This window comes from Pezoporus flaviventris, unplaced genomic scaffold (assembly GCF_033815535.1).
Source record: "Pezoporus flaviventris isolate CSIRO_AGI_PZ_B2104156 unplaced genomic scaffold, CSIRO_AGI_Pfla_v1 ptg000066l, whole genome shotgun sequence".
Taxonomy (NCBI): domain Eukaryota; kingdom Metazoa; phylum Chordata; class Aves; order Psittaciformes; family Psittacidae; genus Pezoporus; species Pezoporus flaviventris.
Genome location: NW_026892614.1, coordinates 17,411,236 through 17,434,804, shown reverse-complemented (window position 1 = coordinate 17,434,804; position 23,569 = coordinate 17,411,236). Strand labels below are relative to the sequence as shown.

The window sequence follows — 23,569 nt, the reverse complement described above, 5'->3', positions numbered from 1 at the left end:
TGGTGAGGGGCTTCACTCTCCTCTAGTAAAGGGGGAAATAGAGAGGTGAGCACATAATAACTTATATACTGAAATCCTCTGTGAATCCGTTAGGTTGGCAGAGAAGGGACCAAGTGGAAATTGCTCTCTGTGCCTTCATTTGCACAGAGATAAATTTCAAAAAGGAAAAATTAATTGCTACAGGGATAATTAGAATATGGCTTTGGTTAATGTCCTCAAATAAAACAACTAGAACAGGGAGTTTGCTCTAACTTGCTGAAGAAGATCACGAATTATTCCAGTTACATGAAAAAACCTGGCAAGGTTTCTTCAAGTTTTAAAGTAAGTATGTTTAGACAATGTTTGTGTCCATTTTGTTTGCTTGCTATGAATATTCTGGCATAAAGGTTTCCCAGCAAGAATGTACTTCGAAATAGTCAATGTTTTAAGTATTTACTGATAGCAGTTTTGGAATCCCTGAAATTTGCACCAAACTTATTCCTAGAGACATAATTATCAAGTAGAGGAATGGAAATACCATGTGACTAACATTAAATCCAAACCAGTTTGATTTTGATTTTGATTTTTGAAAACCTGCAAAAATCTGCTCACAAAGAACCTACAGTTTTTTGGAAATTATCCTCAGAGTAAGTTAAAATGAAGAATAAGGTAGGTAACATCATAGGCAGTTCAAGGAAATTCATGGACAGGAGAGAAATGGATTACATGACCAAATAAACTATTTCAATTTTTGTTGCTAAAAAGTTATTCAATTCTACTGGCAATTATCCATCTGTGTTATATTCATGTCCCAATATTCTTCCTAATGTTTCCACGAGGTTTGCACTTAACAAAGTGAAGGTACAAACAAATGCAGGGAAAAACAAAATTACTCCCTTGCCACCATTTTTGTGACACTACTTTCTCATGTTTTTCAACAGTGACTTTTAGGCTAAACTTGTTCTACAATTGTTGTGTATCATTAAACAGCCTTAAACTGTTACTCCACACAGTGTTCTGAACAGCACATGCTCTCTGCAATGCATGTCCTGATCCTACCAGCTGTCCCATCATGGTCACTGCTTAGTCTTCTAATACTTGAACTTGCAACTAGTTGGTCTATTTCCCTTGCCATGTCTTTGACCCTTGCTGTAATGCACAAGCATTACAATGGGTTTTCTCTGACCTTATGTGGCTTTGGTATAGATCTGTCATTATATCTGTCTTATAACTGACTGCTGATCTCACAAGAGCAGTGCTTCCTTCTGTGTACTGTTGAACATATCAGCCTCTTCTTCCTCCCTCTCCACCCCCTTTCTTTTCCTAACCTTTTTACTGATTTACTTTTTCTTCTTTTCCATTGTATTAAAACGAGCCTGAAGGCTGAGCCTCCTATATCTGTTTCTTATTTTATGTGAGAATGAAGACCTTGGGCTCACTGTAGGAGAGGATCTGGTTTGAGACCATCTTAAAAATCTGAATTACACAAGTCCATGGGACCTGATGAAATCCATCCACAGGTCCTGAAGGAGCTGGGAAATGAAGTTTCTAAGCCACTGGCCATCATATTTGAAAAATCATGGCAGTCAGGTGAAGTTCCTGACGACTGGAAAAAGGGAAATATAACCCCCATTTTCAAGAAGGGGAAAACGGATGACCTGGGGAATTACAGACCAGTCAGTCTCACTCTGTGCCTGGCAAAATCTTGGAGCAGATTCTCCTGGAAGGCATGCTAAGGCACATGAAAATCAACAAGGTGCTTGGTGACAGCCAGCATGGCTTCACTAAGGGCAAATCCTGCCTGACCAATTTGGTGGCCTTCTATGATGGGGCTACAGAATGATGGATGGGTAGAGCAGTTGATGTCATCTACCTGGACTTATGTAAAGCGTTCGACACTGTCCCACATGACATCCTTGTCTCTAAATTGGAGAGACATCAATTTGATGGATGGATCACTTGGTGAATAAAGAACTGGCTGGATGGCTGCACGCAAAGAGTTGTGGTCAATGGCTCAATGTCCAGCTGGAGACCAGTAACAAGTGGTGTCCCTCAGGGATCAGTGTTGGGACCGGTCTTGCTCAACATCTTTGTCGCTGACATGGACAGTGGGATTGAGTGCGCCCTCAGAAAGACTGCCGATGACACCAAGCTGTGTGGTTCGGTTGATACACTGGAGGGAAGGAATGACACCCAGAGGGACCATGACACGCCACCCAGAGGGACCACTTTGCACAAGTCCAGGTAGATGACATCAGCTGCTCTACCCCTGTCCATCAGTTCCGTAGCCCCATCATGGAAGGCCACCAAATTGGTCAGGCAATGACCAACTGAAATAGGCATTATAATAGATGACAATAGACATGAGAAATAGGATTTTGAAAAGCACGCAGCTTGCATCCAAGCAGAGTAATTGAAGCTGCCAATTTCAATAAAGATATAAAAAAAGGGAAAAAAAATATTAGTTAGATCTTCGCACACCCACATTCCATAAATACAGACACCCACACACTTTGTCACATATATAGAGTGCTACTTTTCTGGAACATAGCCTAGAATTTAAAATAATAAGTGACTTGATAGTTTATTTTAGGCTATATGCATGCATACAGAAGGCTGACTATTGAAAAGCTGCTCTTATTCAGCCACTCTGTAAATGCACTGATTAGCTCTGTACAATGCAGACAGTGACAGCATTAAACACTATGAATTTGAGGAAGCAGCCTCCTCATGGCAAAAACTGTGGGAGTGAGCTAATACAGCTTTGGGATGGATAGTACAAGTTTGATGATGTGACTTGTGTTCTGGAAGTTATTCTGACTATTGAAGATATTTGTGCTTTTCTGAATGTTAAAAATAGGACAAAAACTTAAAAAAATTCCTGTTTGACTTCCTCTCTAAAAAAAAGAAAATGATTCCTTCTCGTTTTCAGTTACTCCATCTGGCATTGTGCAATTTTTGGTGAATTTACCCCCCTCCCCATATTCCTTTAATAATTTCTGTGTGACTTGGGCTGCAGATAGAAGGGTTAGAGAAATAACCTGCAAAGAAAACTTTAAGTAAGTCAGCCACCATTGTGCTGCCCCACAGAAGTCAATTCTGTGCCCCTCCTACAAAGGAAAAGCCCTTGAAGGACAGAAAGAAGTTTCTCATGCTTTTCATATAACAGAATCACTTTATCATTTAAATTGGAAATCCAGTCACCAGCTGGATTTAACCTTCCTCACCAACACCCTTTGGGCCTGGACATCCAGACAGATTTTTCCCCAACAAAGAGTAGAATTGTCCAGGCCATAAGCAGCCAGTTTCTTCAAGAGAATGCTGTGGGAAACGATGTCAAAGGCTTTACTAAAGTCCAGGTAAATAACATCCACAGACTTTCTTTCATCCATTAAGAAGGTCATCTTGTCATGGAAGGAGACCAAGTTAGTCAAGTCTTTTCTCTTCCTCTCCAAAGTGAATTTATCTTACTTGAGTTTGGCCACAAAATTAATTCATTCACAGCCTGGCCCCCTGCCATATTGCAAGTAGGAAGAAGAACTCAAATACTTCCTAATTGTCCTTAGTTTATCTCTGGTTCTTTTGTTGGAAGGCTTTTATTTCTATAGCTAGTGTTACAGCTGGCTCACCTCTGCCCTGCATGCTAGTCCAAGGCTTCCACAGTCTACTGGGCATATCAAGCTTGATCCTGTGCCATTGAAGTCAATAGAAATTTTCCCATCAAATGAGCAGAAGCAAGAAGCAATCCATAATTAGTCAACTCTGCTGCTGGATGCAACTTGCTCTGTAATGGCCACTGAATTATTATTCTCTGCTAATCTGTATCTGACCAAACATTCTTGGCCAGTGTATTCTTGAACACTCTCTGTTTCCAGGGAGGTAATCAAACAACAATCACTGCTCTTTTATGTCAGAAAGAGAGAATAAGGTGACATAGACCCCACAAAATATAAGCTAAACAAAAGGCCCCAAAAGACCAAAATCTTGGCTTACCATGGGTGTCTACGCTGGCCGCAGCAGTCAGTAACACCACGTCTATCCACACACCTGAGTTTATCATGAACAGCAGCAGCAGCTCAAAACTGCTTCAACACCCCCGTTACTGCAGCACTGATCACCTCCTGCCTGCATTGTGTCTGCTTAACAGACAGCTGCCTCAGCCCTGTGCTTGGGAAGGACCACATAAAAATTCATTTAAAATAGGTGCTTATTACTCTCAGAGTCCTCTCTTGGTGCAGCACAGTATGACATTGTGACTTTATTTGGTTTTAATCAACATTGCTGATATTTGGGAGAGAAGGAGAAAGAGCAAGGTTTTCTCTGCAGCCTTTAATGTGGCTCTGGTGAGACGTTGTTATATATTGGGCTGTGTCTCAGTATAGGGCCTTATTTGACAGGCCCTGTCATCATGTACCTCTAAGATTATCATTCATGCTGCTGGAAAGACAACTTTATTGGACTGAATATTGTCATGTGTCTATGTGGCCCCACAGGTAAAGACTCTGCCCAGGCCTCATCGGCGTCTCTGAGTCACTGTGTGTGGGTGTAACAACTGCAGTAGTTATTATTAATCTCTCTGAAACCTCTTTAGAGTGATTAAGGGAGTACTGTATGAAAGCATCCTGCTTCATGGGCTCTCGCCAAGGAATACCCACAAAGCAGATTTTTGTTGGATACTTCAGCCAAACTGCTCTTTTCTTGGCAACTGAAATGTGCATCAACATAAATGTAATGTCAATTTCCTTTTTCTTTTTTTTTTTTTTTAAGTACTTTATTCATGTGTTTTGGATGCTACACAAGCCACTAAAGTCAATGCACAGTAGTTAACATAGCCAGTCACTTTTCCAATGTGCCAATGTAGATAAGTAAACCTGAGCAAAAGACAAGGTCACATTAGAAAGACAGAAAGAATGAAAGGCATGTGTGCTGCTGCCTCCAATACCCTTTGCATGAAGAAGAGACTTCAGCGAGGGACTTCAGTATGAGACAAATGATGAATATGTATTGGCAGGTGCTTGACCCCCCCAAGCCATAACCAGCACAGCTGAGCAAATTGCCAGGGATCTGTTCAGCTTTTTCTCCATGCTGACTGCTAAAGGCTGAACATTTAGTGAATAGAAGAGCTGAGCTCTCCCTGAGCAAGCTGTGAAGATGAGATCATGCAACAATGGCCTGAAGCTACATGGAAGGTCAGGCAACCCTGGCTTTGGGTGAAAAAATGATCACATAGGAGGTTTTAACCTCTGTATGTCACTAAACAGGGCTGGTAGCTAGTTTCTTCAGGAGGACTGGGACTTGTATTCTCTAGAGGAAGACTAGTAGGTTTCATCTGACCTAAAATAAAATCTTTTCTTTGAGCTGTGGTATCTTTCACTTGTTTGTTTGCTATTGTATATATTTTTTAAAAAGCTCCCCCTATTTCTCTCTCCCCATCCCTATTTCTGGCAACTGATCAAAGCCTGGCTTTACTATTCTACTACATGCCTCATGACATCTTGTCCTCATACACCAGAAAGTGACTGTTTCTAAAGCAACTTTATGAGGCTAGGTAAAGCAGAGTAAAATAGAAGCAAACTGAAGTTTTTCCCAGCTTAGTCTGTCCCAGGAGGATTAGGCTGGGGAAACACAAGACACTGTGAAGCAAGCAAAACATAAGAATAAAAAAGAAACCAGTCAGTTTCGGGAAGGAAGAAAATAAAAAAAAAGAAATTTAACCTGAAGCAGAATGTCAAATAGATATTTGGAGTTCAGACTGCTGCACCAGCCTGACTGTACTCAACTTTGACTACCTACAGCAGCTTTTACGTTACCAGATTTGTGTCATTAAGCAATTAATGTTGTGGTTATGTGCCATTTTCTCTGTATCACTGCACTCACTGCACATCATATGGTCATCATTTCAGCTTCTACTGCATTAAAATATTTAACAGGAGTTATTTCTTTTCTGATTTGATCTATTCTGTGTACATGGGTTGTGTTTGTTTTTTTTTTCTGTTTGCAGGGACAAAGAGATCTAATATGACCAAGAGGCCTCTGAAACTCATTTCTTCCATCTATAAGGCCAACAAGCTTACCCTTAAGAAAGCAGAAAAGAATGGTGATACAGGATACACTTTGTTAGCTTGATTTTGTGCCCCATGCAAGACATGTCATATCATTCTGCCTTTGCATACATAAAATAAATGCATACATACAATAAAATGAAATTGACTAGATGAGGTTATTTACACTCGGAGGCATATTTGGTTGTATAAAACTGTGCATCCATGAGTGGTTTTCAGAGGGCTGCATAGTCACAGTATCACCCTGCCTGTATAGCAGGCAAAGGAGCCATCCTTACTTTACCACGTTTGAGATGGCACCAGTTATCCTGTTTTAGTTCCATCTGTTCTGCCAATCTGCACAAAGAGGCTGCCTATCATGACCTTGCCACTCTATAGTGTCCACAGAGTGATGTACAGTCATTGCTTCAGCAAGGTGAAATAATTTCTCCATTGTGGCTCTAGTTCTTTCAATCAGAAGCAAGATAATGGTGGGCAAATATCCTTTCTTCCCCTTAGAACCTCTACAAGGGCTGGAAATGATAAGGTCTTTACTGGGGCTATGAACTGATACTATTCAGATGAAAGGCAACTTATAAACTTCAGGTACTATCAAAGAAATAGGCTGATGAAGACTTGGCTGAAAGAAAAAAAAAAGGGACAAAAAAGCAAGTATGTGCATGAACAAAATCATAGCACCAAGCAACACCAGTCCTTCCTTGGTTGGCCTGTATTAATGGCAGTGGAGGAGGGGAAGCGCTAATGACCCCCTGCCCTCCCCAGTAAATCCACACTTGAAAGGGATTGGATTAAAATGTCTGAAAAATCATGTGATGGAAAATGAGAGAGCTTAATATTTTACTTATTTATGCTGATGTCAGATGACTTTCACAGCCCCTACATCTGTTATACATACTGCAGACAGTCAAAACAGCAGCACAGGAGTTCTGGTATATTGAGGTAAGATTGCTCATAAAAAACTTTAGGTTTCTTGTCTTGGAACATCTGAACTGTGTCCACAGATTATCATGAACCTCTTCTCATTTTGACTAGTCCATTTTCTGTAGGAGGGGGTGCATGAACACTTGACAAAAAAATTAAAAAAGGGAAAATACAAGCATAGCTGTAACTCACCTGGTGAAAGAAGAAATATAAAACTCTACTAAGTGGTTAAAAAAATGTAGAAGTTCAGTGTGGTAAAATGAAAAGAGGTAATAATCAGTATGCCAGAATGAGATGTGCTAATAGTCACAAGGAAATATTTAATAAGATCCAACAAAAATAAAATCTAAAAGAGAAACTCTAATTACCTAAACAAGAATCTCCCAGAAAAAAAAGTCCTTTTGCATGTTATTAAAAAATCTGTATGTGACGCCGATAAAATGTTGTCTGCTATGGCAATAAATATGAAAAGGAGATAGCATTACTCAAAACCATCAGCAATCTGCCTCTGTTCAGTCTTCCAGTAATGTGGTTCTAACTTCTGTGACTAACATGAATGAGTGAAGGTTTTTACAGCCACTGTCTGCCAAAGACACAACTGCAATAAAATTGCCTTCTTACTCCAAAGAGACACAAATTTAACTTGTAGCTATGTGAGACCTGCCTGTAGAATCGCATATGTACTGGAGAAAAAAAAGAGGAAAGCAAACCAGGCTCATATTTGTGGTTCCCGTCCTTCAAATTCTAATGAAATTATATCCACAGGAGCCTGGAAATGTCATTTACTTCTTTATGGTACTTGATATATATAAATATATATAATTATTATATTGTAATGTTTATATAGCTACAAATGAGCAGTAATTTTGCCTGATTCCTTGAGGAACTCCTCCACTGCCATCCACTGAGTTTGAAACCAGCAGCTGCTTCCTCCCCACATTGGAGGAAGATTCAAATCTCATTGCCCTAAACATATTTCCAAGGTAGATTTAACTACTCCAAAGGCTTATGCAGAATTCATAGTACCTGTTGGGCTCTTATGCTATATTCAATGTACACATCAGCTTATGGGCTGTTACGGTTCAGTGGCTGATACTTAGAAGCAGTTTAGCCACCTATAGTCAACTCAAATAACATCTCACTGTGTGAATAGTTAAAAGTGACCACCTGTAGGCTCTAGAGCACTGTTTGCAGAATCCTGGAATGAGTTCATCTTGGTGGGGGGCCTGAGTGCTCAGTTACTATGGATGTTAACCAGCACACGCAGAAAAGCATATTTTTTGCTTGAAAGTCTGGTTTCAGAGTCTGAACCAGGAAAGTCTGTGGGTAAGGCCACATGAAGCTGCATTGTGAAAGGGACTGCTCACTCTGCCAACAGCCTTAGGAGGCAAAACAAAAACAGGTTATATTTTAAGCTGCCAAATTTTGAGTATGCTTTAAAAGCTGTTTTTTGCAATTAGTCTACTTCCCATTTCTAGTGGGATCAAAAATATTTTCAATATAAAAGCAATCTTGCAAATAGAAAAGTTATTTATAACTCTGATACTCTCTCTATATAAGGTATCTGTATTTCTGAACAAGGCACCATAATATACAACATGCCAGAAACAATACATGTATCTCAGTAAGGCTGCAGGACAACAGACTTCTGAATTCTTCAAAGCAACTTGGACTTCATTTTTAGGATGCTAAATATTTTTCTTGTTTGGAAACTCATTATGTTTTGCTGTTTGTGCAAAGAAGATGGGGGACTGGAAATGGCTTAATTAGCCACGCTGTCAACTGTGGGGAATAAACCCAAGAATCAAAAAAACCGCAGTACCCTAAAGCCTAGCAGGATTGTAAATCGTGTATTTAGCAAAAATTACAAAGTAACTGTGCCTCTCTCTGACAACCATCCATCTTCAGTATTAGTCATCCTCAAAAAGTCATGCAGGAGCAGTTTATCTGATAATTCTTTGAAAAGTTCTGTCCACCTACATGAGAAGACTTGTCCCACTCTGCTATGCAAGTGCATTGCAGTGCAACTTGCACTTGTGAGGAAATCACTAGGTATTACTCTGGTTTCTTTGTGTACTAATGTCATTGCCGAGTGATATTCTTCACTTTACCTAAGGACGCATACATCTGACCTCCAAAAGAAATCAGATTGCAACAGGGCCTTACACCTAATTTAAATAAAACAAAAACCCCTCTTTAATTGAGCAAGATGGAGCCTCACTTGAATGGTGCTCAATTGTGTGAAGGTTTGAGAAGTGGCTCCCATAGACCTTGGGAAGTTGGAAGGGTATCTCACAGCCATCTCTGAAAGAAGGGTGATGACGTCCCTGGAGTACTGGGGTGTGTGTAGCCCAAAGGCCTCCAGCTCCATTGCTTCCCCTGCTGCCTGGTGAGGAATGGGCAAAAGCACCCCATATGTACACCAAAACATGATGGATGCTGTGCCCTCACAGCAGTCAAAATATATCATCAAATATGAAAAGTCTGTTTGTGCACAGTACCCTGTTCTATACAAGTGGTAGTTCCCTTGTACCTTGCACTCTTCCCAGTGCACAGCAACTATGAAAAAATGTGGAGGAGAAAAACTCTAATCACTGCTTCCAGTCTGAGTTGTGAAAGCAGGCAGGAGTCTTTGTTTTCAACCTCAGGGAGATGCATCTCTGCCTTGGAAAAGAGTTAAAGGAAGACCCTCTCAGCTAAAAAATTGTTAAAACTCCATAGGAGTCCCAACTCTTCTTTTTTTTTTTTTTTGAGATTTTAATTTTCAGTTTTGTTTTCAGGCCATCACTATAATCCTATGTAATGGATGTAATGGAATCTGTTCATGCCTCTTGTTCTGTTGCTATATTTCATTTGCAGCTGTATGGTGTACATACCTTTTAGCTGCTGATATATGTTGTCTCTAGTCTTTAGTGAGCTTAATTGTACTGCGTGTTCTCCATATGCCATAGAAAGTCAGTCCAAGTCCTAATCTTCTTACACAAAAAATAACTGAGCTGCAAAGCCTGGCAGTGCTATTAAAATGCTTGATGGGATTTCTGTGCATTAGGACTTGTATGTGAGTGAATGTACATGTGTGTATATGTGTGTGTGTACATGTGTCTCCATGTGTGTCAGGGGAGGAGGAGAGAAGAAAACCTTTCTGTCTTATCCACCTGAGCAATTCAGGAGAGCATACTCATTAGTGTATTTGGCAAATATATTAAAACGGATTGAATAAACAAGTTTAGTCTGTATCTGCAAGTTTCAAACACTTATCTTTTTCTGAAGGCAAGTTTTCATAATAAGCATGCATATTTCTCCACAGCAATGTAAGCAAACAACAGCAGAGCCTCAGCCTTGCGTTAATTTTTGTGATGCATTTTTGTGCCTTGTAAACAACTATTTATTGCCATGTTTATACCAAGAATGTGGGAACAGGGAACTGTGACTGATTAAGAATTTCAAAAATTAGAAAAAAGGCTAGGATTTTAATAATGAAGAATATGGTCAACAGGATGACTTCCGTGAACAAGGTTTTAGAGCAAAAAATAGACACACTCAGTAATTTGGATGAACTCCTGATCCTACCAGAGCAAGTAGCAAAACTAATTTCTTAACATGTCGTATGAAAGCACAAAAGTTTTCAGTATTGCTTCTTTGTACTGGGACAAGAAATGATTTTTTATAAAAGGGTTTCAGTATAAATATTTTCTTTTGGCAAAATTAAAAGCTCTTACTTATAACACAAACTGAAATTATATGTAGTTTTGCTGGAACCTTAGCTGTTTTGTGTGTGTGATAGAGATCAATGTAATCAAAGTGAGGTAGTTTCAATAAAAGAGAAAATTCAAAGGAAAAAGAGGCTTATAAAAAGTGGAAGCAAGGACAAGCAGCCTGGGAAGAATACAGGGATGTTGTTCAGGAAGCTAGGGAACAGGTTAGGAAAGCTAAGGCCCAGTTAGAATTGAACTTCGCTAGAGATGTTAAGGATAACAGGAAGGGATTCTATAGGTACATAGTGAAGAAAAAACAGAGTAGGGGTAACGTAGGCCCCCTCCGGAAGCTATTGGAAAAACTGGCTACACAGTATTTGGACAAAGCTGTGGTGCTGAATGACTTCTTTGCCTTGGTCTTCACTTGCAAAGGCTCTGACAGCACAACCCAAGTCTTGGAAGGCAGACACAGGGACTGTGAGAATGAAGACCTTGAGCCTACTGTAGGAGAGGATCTGGTTCAAGACTATCTTAAAAACCTGAACGTGCACAAGTCCATGGGACCTGATGAAATCCATCCGTGGGTCCTGAAGGAGCTGGAGAATGAAGTTGCAAAGCCACTGTCCATCATATTTGAGAAAATCATGGCAGTCAGGTGAAGTTCCCGACAACTGGAAAAAGGGAAATATAACCCCCATTTTCAAGAAGGGGAAAACGGATGACCCGGGGAATTACAGACCAGTCAGTCTCATCTCTGTGCCTGGCAAAATCTTGGAGCAGATTCTCCTGGAAGGCATGTTAAGGCACATGAAAAACAACAAGGTGCTTGTTGACAGCCAGCATGGCTTCACTAAGGGCAAATCCTGCCTGACCAATTTCGTGGCCTTCTATGATGGGGCTACAGAACTGATGGACAGGGGTAGAGCAGCTGATGTCATCTACCTGGACTTGTGCAAAGTGTTCAACACTGTCCCACATGACATCCTTGTCTCTAAATTGGAGAGACATCAATTTGATGGATGGACCCCTCAGTGGATAAAGAACTGGCTGGATGGCTGCACACAAAGAGTTGTGGTCAATGGCTCAATGTCCAGCTGGAGACCAGTAATGAGTGGCGTCCCTCAGGGATCAGTGTTGGGACCGGTCTTGTTCAACATCTTTGTCGCTGACATGGACAGTGGGATTGAGTGCGCCCTCAGAAAGACTGCCGATGACACCAAGCTGTGTGGTTCGGTTGATTCCCTGGAGGGAAGGAATGCCATCCAGAGGGACCTTGACACGCTTGTGAGGTGGGCTGATGCCAACCTCATGAAGTTTCACCATGACAAGTGCAAGGTCCTACACCTGGGTAGGAGCAATCCAGGCACAGCTACAGGTTGGGCAGAGAAGAGATTCAGAGCAGCCCTGTGGAGAAGGACTTGGGGGTGTTGGTCGATGAGAAAATGAACATGAGCCAGCAGTGTGCGCTCTCAGCTCAGAAAACCAACTGTATCCTGGGCTGCATCAAAGGAAGCGTGACCAGCAGGTTGAAGGAGGTGATCCTGCCCCTCTACTCTGCTCTCGTGAGACCTCACCTGGAGTATTGTGTGCAGTTCTGGTGTCCTCAACATAAAAAGGACATGGAACTGTTGGAACAAGTCCGGAGGAGGGCCACGAGGATGATCAGAGGACTGGAGCACCTCCCACATGAAGACAGGCTGAGAAAGTTGGGGCTATTGAGCCTGGAGAAGAGAAGTCTGCGTGGAGACCTCATAGCAGCCTTCCAGTATCTGAAGGGGGCCTATGGGGATGCTGGGGATGGACTGTTCATTAGAGACTGTAGTGACAGGACAGAGGGTAATGGGTTAAAGTTTAGATGGGATATAAGGAAGAAATTCTGTACTGTGAGGGTGATGAGACGCTGGAATGGGCTGCCCAGGGAAGTTGTGAATGCTCCACTACTGGCAGTGTTCAAGGCCAGGTTGGACGAATCCTTGGGTGGCATGGTTTAGTGTGAGGTGTCCCTGCCCATGACAGGGGGTTTGAACTAGATGATCTTAAGGTCCTTTCTAACCCTAACTATTCTATGATTCTAATAAAAAGGAATCCAGATGGCATTCTACATCAAGCTCTCTTTCCATTGTCTCCGTTGACAATAATTCCAAATTATTTCTAATTTCTGCCAGAGTATGGCTGAGACTTCTCTTGAGGAACTTCAGCATTCAGAAAGCCTGAGGTTTCAGTTTTGCCTTTGCTGTATCACCTACTTCATGATCTAAGCATGTTACTAACAAGTCAGGAAGAAGATGAGGCCGCAGGGGTGACTCCCTGGGTTTCTCATGAATGTGGTATTGAACACAAATTCCACAGCCAGAGGAACTCTTCCCTGACAGCTTTTTGGAGAGCAGCTCGTCATATTTGGTAGGCATTCCCCTGCCTTTCTCAGCTCCCCAGAGAGGAAGCTTTATTTTTCTTTTCAAAAACAGAGAGCTGAAGAAAACCAGGGAGCCAATATTTATAGGCCCTTGGAGCACTCTCCTGTCTCTGAATCTGTTTTAGCAAAGTGGGTGGAGAGAGTTTGTGGCACAGAGCTTACACCGGGCACAGCCATCCGACTACCCCTAGCAGCACTGCCACGAAGGAGGGATGTGCCTGGGCTGGTCCACCCATGTGTAAAACCAGGCACAAGCTGATACTGTTCTTGGCAGATGATCCGTGTACCCAAAGTCCTTTCTCACCTCCAGATCGGTATCGTGGAACTCAGCTCAGATGTTAACAGGAAGCTGCAGTGTCGTTCACTCCACCAGCAGTGTGGGATGCCAGCAGTCCCCTGGAGCATGAACATTACTGTAAGTACTGAGTGGAAAGACTGAGCTTTAGGAAACATTTCCATTGGATGTTTGATTATTTTGTGTCTGTAAGAAAGGCTGTCATACTCAAGCAAGGCAGCCACAAGAGGTTGTTTAGTTATATGCCAGGATCACAATCTACAGGCAAAAAATGCAGACCCCAGCTCTGCTTTTGTCATTAGCCCCCATCCTTCTTCCTCCTGATATTTTTTATTTAGTTCACAATTAATTTTCTTTCTTCAGTCACTTTACTTTATTCCCCACTTTTCTTCTTCCTGAGTTCTCTGTTGCCAGAAGAACGTTCAGTTTTGCAGATGGAGAAAACAAATTTTCAATTGCAGACAACAGCAGGAAAATCCTGCGTAGGCTCATCTTTCCCCTTCCCAACCCAGAAAAGCAGACAGGAAGAATGAATCATCCCACACTTCTGAATGGCTGTGTCAAACCTACCTGGATTTGAGTGCAGAGTTTGTGTCTTGCTCTCCTGCTATCCCCTCAGCAAGTTAACTCGCAAAGAGGCAGAAGGCAATTAGACCAGATTGGACCTCATCTTACAGTCACAGTGATGGACCATTTCTCAGAAGAGATCAGCTTTGCCCTGTCTGGTATCCTAGTAATGTTCATCTCTCCTGCTTGGGAGCAAGGAGAGGGTTGAGGAGGCACCAAGAGCCCCCTCTGAACTTCAGGTCTCTCCAGGCACTCTAATCCCTTCTATTTTGCAAGATTTTCATGCCATCATATCTGTCTGCCCAGTTTTTTCTCCTCTACCCCTTTTCATTCTCTGCTCATGCACCCTTCTAGCACCCCCTTCCCAGCAAAATGCACAGGAAGGCAGAGAAGCCTGGCATTGGCCTTTCAATATATTTAAATACTAGAAATTCACTGAGCTGGAAAATTGTAAATCTGCAATTTTATTGAAAAAGGTGGTCACCCTGTTCTTTGGAGCCATGTTCAGAGACAGCAGGATAATTAATGGACCCTTATGTGACACAGAGGCAAAAAATGGCACATTTTAATGAAACTGGTAAGATGACTTTTCAATTTCTAAGAAACAGACTTCCTATGTTTAGTTTTGCTTATTGTTAAAAAAAAAGATGGATAAAGCCATCCTGTGCAGGTGGAAAGATTGGCACACAACCCTTTTTGCCTCTGAACTAACATGGAGGAGGAAAGCAACTGGCACTGAAGAATTAGTTATTGTCTGCTAACAGTGTGCATGTGGTGCCTACCCTGCACCATGTCTAGACACCTTCCTAGCATTTCACGTAACAGCATTTCAAATCAAAACAGAGACAGACCAGAGCTGTCATCACAGCTCATTTCAATTATAAAGTGCATCTTACTTGATATGCTGCTGGGAAAGTTAAGCAAGACACACACAAGTAAAAAAGCTTACAAGCGGGCAGTATAAAAGGGGACGCAAAGGACACCAAAAAAGAAAATAAATGTTAAAGGTTTCAAAGGTAGGGCAGGAGTCTCTCACATAGAGGGGGAGTATAAATTAAATGAAACAGAGCTTGTCATCATCTTTTACGAAATGTGGGTGGACTGATACAGTTGTACTGAATTATAGATAGTGCTGTGAATTATGTGTGTAAAGAGCTACTAGACACGTGACATAGCCCCAGTCTAAAGGAGAAAAAAGGCACAGAGCTGTACAACCTGGCCACAGAAATACAGAAGGGGTGAGAAAAGCCGCACCAGATTCTTTATGGAAACCCTTATAAATTAAGGACGTGGTATTAATTTAAAATGGAATACCTCCTCCAGAATAACTAAATGTACATGTCTTATTGGATTGGATTAGAATACTTTTTCTGAATTAGCAAAGCCATGTTACTAGGAAGATGTCTTCCAGAATAAGTCATTCAGCAGCTAAGCACTATGAGAAAAAAAGTGTTCTGTATAGAGGATGGGGAATATGGCAGCTGTAGAACAAGCTCTTGGTGCTGATGGTCACTTGCCTTTGATAGATAATTAAGATTTCGTAACATCCAAATGGAATGGTTGGCTGGGGCCTGAGCCTTCAGTGCTCTTAGGAGGAGCTCTGCCAAGTAAAGATAATTGAAATGCCAGGTTAGAAACAGATTTCTTCCACACTTGCTGTTCTCCTTATTCTGCCAGCTCTGTCATTCAGTCTCTTTAACACATCCATCATTCAGGAGCTGAGTCATGTGTTTAGTCCCTCATTTACACTGCAAACCCTGCAAACATTGGGTATAGCTGGAAATGGCATGAGCTACTGATATCTGTCAAGGCTAACTATTAATTCAACCCCATGATATTTAAAAATAAAGAAGAAGAGTGTATCAATTTGTTTCTCTACTTAAGTAAGCTGCATCATTTATGAATATAGCCTGCGTACTAAAAGAAAAACATCTGCTGTGAGCTTGGAAAACAAATTATTATTGCCTGTTAACATCTTTACATAAATATTTGGGAAATGTGTTTATTAACGTTGTATTTCTAATGGATTCTCTCCTGTTAACCCCACAGCCACTTCAGCTTCTTATTGTTCTCCCAGCAGTTGCACATATTTATAGCAAATCAGGCCTGATGAACCACAGGCGTTTTCACACTTGTTTCCATAGCTGGGTGCAGCACTTGGTGAGGGGAGCCACTCAGGCATATGGCCTGTAATAAGCTGAACTCCAGCGAGTTGGAACCTCCTTCCTCAACAGCTATTTGGCCGTTTGTTTTCTTGCAGCAGCTCTTTCATTATTTCTCTCCCTTTGACAAAATGATGAAAGCAGCCACAAGGCTTATGTGCCACCAAATGTTGCCCGTATACCAGGAATCAGGCAGAAAACTGGGAAGACAAGCATGGATAAGGCACCTGCTGACTCAGAAAGTCTTGAGGACTGAAAGGCACATATTCTGCTGAAACAGAGATTAATACACACTCAGAGCTTCCCAAACCAGCTATGGTCGCTTGTGGTGACCTGTCAACTGAAGCTCTTCATGCAGCAACTGGTAGTCTCAATATTCTCTCTTACACCAAAACTGGGATAATTATTTTTACAGTATATCTCCCCATTAATTATTACAGCGTTTTGTTTAGAGACACACCAACTTAAAGGTATTTGGATACTTTAATCCGTTAAGGTCCTTTCCAATCCCAACCATTCTATGATTCTATCTCTGTGAAAAATATCACTTAAGCAGGTGATGTGCCTAGTGCAATGCCAGAATTGGAAAACCTTCAGTCAAATGAGTGAACTAACATAAGGGTTTGCTCAACATAAACATGCAAGGAAGAAATGGGTATGAAGAAAAAGCTTTATCGCTGGCCTAAAGAATGGCAAGTCATATAATTTCTGAGGAGAATTCAAGGGGACTTTCAGCAAACTAGGCCTTGTTTCCCTTTTATCAAGCCTGTATCTTGAGTACACAAGCTGATCAAACATGTATTGCTACCAAAGATACAGGACAACAGCTAGGTTGCCTTTTGAGCCCCCAGGATAGCACAGAGAGCACTCTACTTTTGTCCTAATTGGAACCAACAGAAAAGTTCTACATCAAACTGTTTGCAGTAGAGAATGGATCTTTCAGTGGCAGTGAATTATTCCTGAAATGGTTCTGCTTTCCACAGAACATTTCAAGTTTTCATTGAAAACCTGAGCAGGCAAACCAAGAAACTAGTTAAAATACTTCAGTTCTGAAGGGGCATCACAGCTTGACTCCAGAGGTCTCAAGTCCATCCTCTTCCTGTTCTTTGTTGGGGACTTTGCCCCTCAGCCAAACTACATTTCCCAACAAGCTCTGGCCAGGCAGCAGTGCTGATGCACACCTTTCCACCTACCCAGGAGAAGAATACTGTTCATTATGGAAGAAGCAATGAAGTCAAGGAATCACCAGTTTATTTGTTGGGTCTTGCAATCCTCTCCACCTCAGTCACTGTTGAAGGGGTAGGGAAGAAGAAAACATGAGTGAAGAGCAACATGGAAGACAAATGGGCATGGATCCTTTGAGCCTACTCAACTGCAGCAGCTATTTTGTGTAAGAAGTCAAGTGGTTCTAGAGGACCCTCCAAATATGACGAGGAGAGTCACTAGGGTATGAAAAAACAATTGAACAGAAAAAGAGGCCATTCAGTCTTGCTCAGTGACAGCTGTAGGATATGTCAGCCAGCTTTCATATAGAGATCAGCTCAGCACCCAGTCTGAAAGCCAAGGTGCAAAAGAAACGAATATGTTGGGCAAAGGGAACTTTAAACACAAATAGCACAAAAAGAACCACAAAAAAAGTACAGAAAAGATTCAGGAAAGTAGTCTTGACATCCTCAAGCAGGAAGTGCGCTCTGACAAGAAAAGTAATTTAAAGTCAACTGGTGACTGTACTTACTTTCCAGAGAGGCTTGCTTTTGATTTCTCCAAGCAAAGTCTCATCTGGTATAACTTAGATAGCTGATTTCAGTAAAATCCATGTCAATTTGCCTGTTGAGCCTCTTGCCTTTAGAGAACTGGTATATTATCTAAGGTGAAAAATACATGCTTTGGCTGTGCTTAAATTTCTTCTCAAGCAGAAAATATTGTGAACTGGAAGCTTCATAACTGACAATGTTTCCTCCCAGCTATTCAAAAAACAGAGGTAAAAAGTTGCTTTCGCTCCTGAGATCAAAAAAAAAAAAAAAAAAATCTGGAGTTTAGTTTTGAAAGGAAAAGGGAATCTTCTGAAGCAAGGTGAAGACTAGGGATGTTAATATAGAGAAGCTCTTAAACATATCTGCAAAGAGGATCAGAAATAAACATGCAAAAGGAACTCAACACATTTCTCAAAGGGAAAAGTTATGAATGATTTGATATGTTTGAAACTTGTTGAGATGGCTTTCAGAACAGAAATATCAAGAGACTCTTGATCAAGCGAATCTAGGAGAGGCAGAATGAGAAGCAGAGGTGAAGGAATATAAGCCCATAGCAAAAAAAAATATTTTCTTGCTGTGTTTCAGGCCCTTTTTCTTTTGGGTTAGAGCTGTTGTGGAAGGAAAAGACATAAATATGTGAGCACCTCTCTTTTAAAGCTGGGTAACATCCACTGAGCCTCAGAAAAAGTTTTGGTTTGGATACTAAGGAACAAACTCTGATCACTTCTTATCTGAGTGTTTCTCATTTAGACATCCTCCTGTACAAGGTAAAATAATTGATGAGCTGGTCAGGTAGGGAAATGCCAAACAGGGCACCAAATTATAGTAGAAGGTTGATCTACAGGAAGAATTAGCCTCTGGATTCTCTTGAGTCACATAGAAAACGGGAAAGATAAAGAAATTGTCAGACGCTGATAAAGAGTTTACTGGATTGTTTAGATTGTGCCAAGTGTTTTGCAGGGCAGGATGTTCAGCAGTGCTTTTGGTGCTGCTCCAAAAAAAGGCTTGCATATGATCTTCCCTTAGCTTAACATCGGTGGGCAAGCATGCATATGGTCAACCTGGGTGACTTGGTCGTTGGTAGGAGCTTGGTGATGATACACAGAGTAGCAACAGATCCATGACTACCCTGCCTTTATCCATTCCTGCTACCCCAGTACTGGTGATGCAGAAACTAGCTGTAACAGCAGAGAAGTGCCTAGCATGGCTGGAAGGGCATGTACCGTTCCCATGTGCTGTTGAGATCTTCACCTGTCAGCTCCATCCTGATGTGAGGTCTCACTGGTGGAGCTGATGTAGATGCCTGCAGCTACTGCTGTGCTCATCTTTGATCAGCTGAACTTAAAATGCAAGTTGCTGTTGAGGAAGACAGTGTGACTTTTCTTTCTCCAAGATGTGGATGCTCTCAACTGTTTAAAAATTCCGTGTTGAATATTCCCATGTGTGTGTCCATACTCTGTTATTTGCAATATCTGCTTTGAAGCATTAAAGCAAAATGCCTTTGTCAGCTTTGTCTTTTTCTATTTGACAACTGCTGATGTCATTTTACTTCCGTTTGTGAATCTCAGCCTGCTTGCTGCTGAGTCACAGAAGAAAGCAACAGACAATAAATATAACTGCTTGTCAACTCAGAAAGATGTAGACCAATGGAATAACAATCAGGAAGAGAGTCTTTTTTAACCAGTAATAGCAGAACAGAAGGATCCTGTTTCCTTTGCAGATGTCCCTGTCATTCACAAGCTTTAATTGATGTGGGCTGCATCCTCCAAACAAGAAATATGAAAGTCAAGAGTCAATAGCAGAGACTACCCTATCAATGGGAATAGAAGCAGAGGAAGCATAAGCATTCCCATACATGCTGCCTAAAGCAGCTGTCTGCTGCTAGAAATTATAAAATGCATACCAGGAACCTGAAACACAGAAAGATGGCTGAACTTTTCACATCCATGTTCTGATTACCAGAGGATTACTCTCTCATCCAGCAGTCCTCAGTCTTTCAGCTGTCTTGACCAGGGCATGAAATATTTCAATCATTGTCCAAACTTTTTTAAGTTTTAGCAAAGTTATACTATTGGTAAGGCCACATTTCAAGTTCACTGAAGGATGGTGGCATCACAGGAGATGACTGCATATCCACATGGTGCTAAAGTCATTGCTAATTGATTCTCTGAGACGGAGAGAACAGGTCCACACAGCATATGATGATACAATTCTTAGAAAACTGGCAGGCTATAGAGTCCACTGACACACACCACCATCCTTGAAACCACAGAGTCAGGTGAATCTATGACTACAATGGCAACTTTGAGCTACTGGGTGAGGAAAAAACCCAGAGAAATAGAACCATACTGCTGTGTCATGGTGAAGATTACATGGTTGTCCAGGTGGTAGTTTGAGAGATGGAGTGAGACGAGGTGTATACCTTCTTCCATATGAAAAGCTTTCTGGGACATCTGCAAAGTGAGAGAATAATATGACTAATCTATATAGACTCCTTGATGTTCTTCACCAACACAGTCAGAAATATTTTAATCAATTGTAACAGCTTAAAAATAGCCACCACAAACTCATGCCTGTTTTCCTGGGGGAAAGGGTGTTTCTGAAATATAGTGGGTACTCGCAAGAAGGATTGTGGCATACCTCTGAAAAAAGCTGGTCACCAATGGAGTAACCACTGGATCAAAGTGTAAGTAGGTTAGGTAAGATCCCTGGAATTAGACTCTCACTATGAACACAAGTCTCTTCATGGGTGTTTTGGCTTGAATATATTCTCTGTTTCTCATGGCCAGGTTTATTTTACTAAAAAGGATTCACTCAAGCAGGCAGGAGGGTAATGGACAGAGACTTCCCTCAGGGCACAAAGAACAAGGAAGTACCATTTCCAAAACAGTAATTGTCAAATCACAGCACCTGAAGGTTGCAGTGCTAATGTAGACTCTCCCACATAGACAGCCAGCAACACAGTGAATCTGGGAGGCTTCCATCACCTATTATTCTCAGCTTTCTACTTTCCTCTCTTTTCAAAGTTGTATTACATACAATACAGTGCAGCTACTGCCAAAGTCCAATCCCCCAAGGAAGCCCAGAAAGTCATTCAATTGTTCCTCATTTTATATGCATCCACATTAATTAATCAGGCAGTAATGGAAGGGACTTTGAATATTTATTTAAACTACATCAAAGGTGCGGCACTGTTTTTCCTTCTTGTATGACCTGCAAGGAAACAGAAAAAAAAACAACCCTGACAATTCCATTCAAGTTCAAGTTATTTAATCCCATAGCTTTTATCAGGGTATTTTTCCTAAGGGTTTATAGGCTGGGGTTTGTTGTTCTTGCTACGGCTAATTTAGTTCTCTGCATGTGCTTCAAGCATTTTGCTAAGGAGTCACACTGTTTGTAATGATCTTGATGGTAAAAGACTATCAGCCCCTCTCTGAGGTCCTACACTGGCTGAGGGAAAGGCTCCCAGATTCACTATCTCCTTGTCATGCCAAAAGGTACACTATAGCCCATTTCTTTCAGAAACAAATGCCAGCAGGACTGAAATCTGCAAGTCTGCCTGCTCAACATGAGCAGGAAGAAGAGACTGATCCCCTGCCAAGCAAGAAAGTTGAAACAATGAGAACATTAGCCAGATAAACCACAGAGCTAGACTTGATTGCAGACTTAGCAAGGATAAAACACATTTTACTTGCTGCAAAGTGATAGCTTCAAATAGATATTCAAAATATATGACTGAAACAATTTCTCATGCCCACACTCTAAAAAGTAAATCATTGCCTCAGTGCTAGCAGAGCGTACTGCATTACATACTTACCCTTTTCACGGGTTCAACGTCAGTACAACGATATGCAGAGGATCGACGGTTGATTTATTTATTTATTTATTTATTTATTTATTTAGGACAATTCCATGCATTGAATCAAAAAATACTAGCTTTATCTGGCCTTAGGGCTTTCTAACTGTTTATCCTTATTAAAAACACATGTACTTTAAAAATAGAAAAAAGAAAGTATCATTTTGTTTTTCAGCGTGAGCTATGATTTTCCTCTGTTACGGGTTATAGCAGCATATTTAAATAGAAGCCCCTCTGAACTCAAAAGGAAACTAAAATGACAGAAATTGAAAAGTTTTCTGGTTTCAGGTGCATCAGTGACCCCAATCCAACTTGTCTGTGGCTTGGTGTTTTGCTCGCATAATTCAGTGTTTAAAACCCTTTATCTTTCATGGCACATGATTAAATATTAGCAGAAATGCTTACCCTTGTCTGTCTCCACCTTCCACCAAGGTTGGTGTTATTGTATTTTAGAAAACACAAGCAGTTTTGTTTCCCTCCTCCCCCAGCCACACATACATAGCAGGGCATTTTGACAGTTCCAGCATGTCTGTTGTGTGAGAGCATTGTGTTTTTCTCATGAGCATCAGCCTGGGTCATAAGAGGGATTCTTTTCACATTGCTGCAGCTGTGGAAAAAGTAAGGAGGTATCATTCATGGTATTTGTTTTTTGCTCCTTTGGGAGGGCAGATCCTTCTGATTTAAGCTGTCTTCCAAATAGCTGGGATTCATTAACCTCTGGAGCTGCCTTTTGTGCCTTTTGTTCAGGAGCCTGAGAGATTAGTGTAGACCAGGCATCTAACTTTTTGATAACTATGACTAGTGGAGATAAATCCCACTGTAGGTAACAACTTCTGTCAGTTTTATGAGTCAGGGCTTGTTCCTGGTCACTTCAGCACACTGTTCTAGCTCACCCTGGGTTTTCTTCCTGAACCCCAGTCACAACCAAATCCCTCACAAGAAACCCAGCCACCAGAACTTTAAAGCCATATCACCAGCCTCAGAAAATTGCAGTTGTGTATATTCCACTGTTACCCTTTTCTTAGTCCTCGCTAAAAAAAAATATGTTGTCAGGGTTTATTCTGCACATGGCACATTCTCTCTGCAGTTCTATATTGCCTCTTCATAGCTAGGCTTTGCTGTCTGCACTAACTGAAAACTATTAAAACCATATAGTATTTCAAAGCAAGCAGGTCAAAACAGCGCTCTTCTTAGTATCCCCCTTGCTGCTGGCAACTGTTACTCGCTCTTACAAAGCAGATCATTTAAACCTTGTCTAGCTGTCTCCCACATTTCTAAAGCATCTCCTTCCTGATGGAACTTTAGCTTTAGCTGTCCTATTCTTTCACTCAGGGTATTTTCTTCACATTACTCCTGTTAACATAGCACGTTGAAAAATCACTCGGGGCCAAGGCATCTGACAGAGGTCTGCTGCTGTCAGTGCCTATGTCCTAACTGATTGGTTACTGGGTTACAAGAGTTGGGTGAGCTTCTGTGTCACAGCTCAGCCCTTAGCAGTCAAGGACTTCTGCATCACTGGGTCATAGGTAATCTAAGGACTGCAGCATACATTTTTTGAAGCTGGTATTACCAAGCAACAGGAGGTATGTTCCCTGAATAGACACGGAGGTAAGCAGTTTCATTCTGGTATATGCTTATTAAATATTTTGGTGCAGATGTCACAGCAGGTGACTAGAAGATGAGATGGATGTTGAGATGTAACTATTTGAAATAGCACCATCCCCTCTGCCCAAGACAGAGCTGCTCTGTCTGCGTTGCAGTCCTTGGTACCCTGTGTGTCTGGACTGGGGAACTTACAGCGAGATGCTGTGGCTCCCTCTCTACCTCTCCACTCCCACCCAAATATGTTGAGTTTTTTCTTTTTT

At 41.3% G+C, this 23,569-nt stretch overlaps 1 long non-coding RNA gene across 2 annotated transcripts; it reads right to left on the bottom strand.

The window, feature by feature from the left end:
• Nucleotides 1-13,528: 13,528 nt before the first annotated feature.
• LOC133278531 (uncharacterized) lies at nt 13,529-23,114 on the bottom strand. 2 transcript variants are annotated; one of them, XR_009746584.1, is made up of 5 exons: nt 22,110-23,114; nt 19,752-20,301; nt 17,826-17,959; nt 15,247-17,382; nt 13,529-15,001 (listed from the first exon to the last, which is right to left on the bottom strand). It is a non-coding gene; the product is annotated as an uncharacterized LOC133278531 (long non-coding RNA). The 2 variants fall into 2 exon arrangements; XR_009746583.1 differs by lacking the exons at nt 19,752-20,301; nt 22,110-23,114 and having other exon boundaries at nt 17,826-18,114.
• Nucleotides 23,115-23,569: the final 455 nt, after the last annotated feature.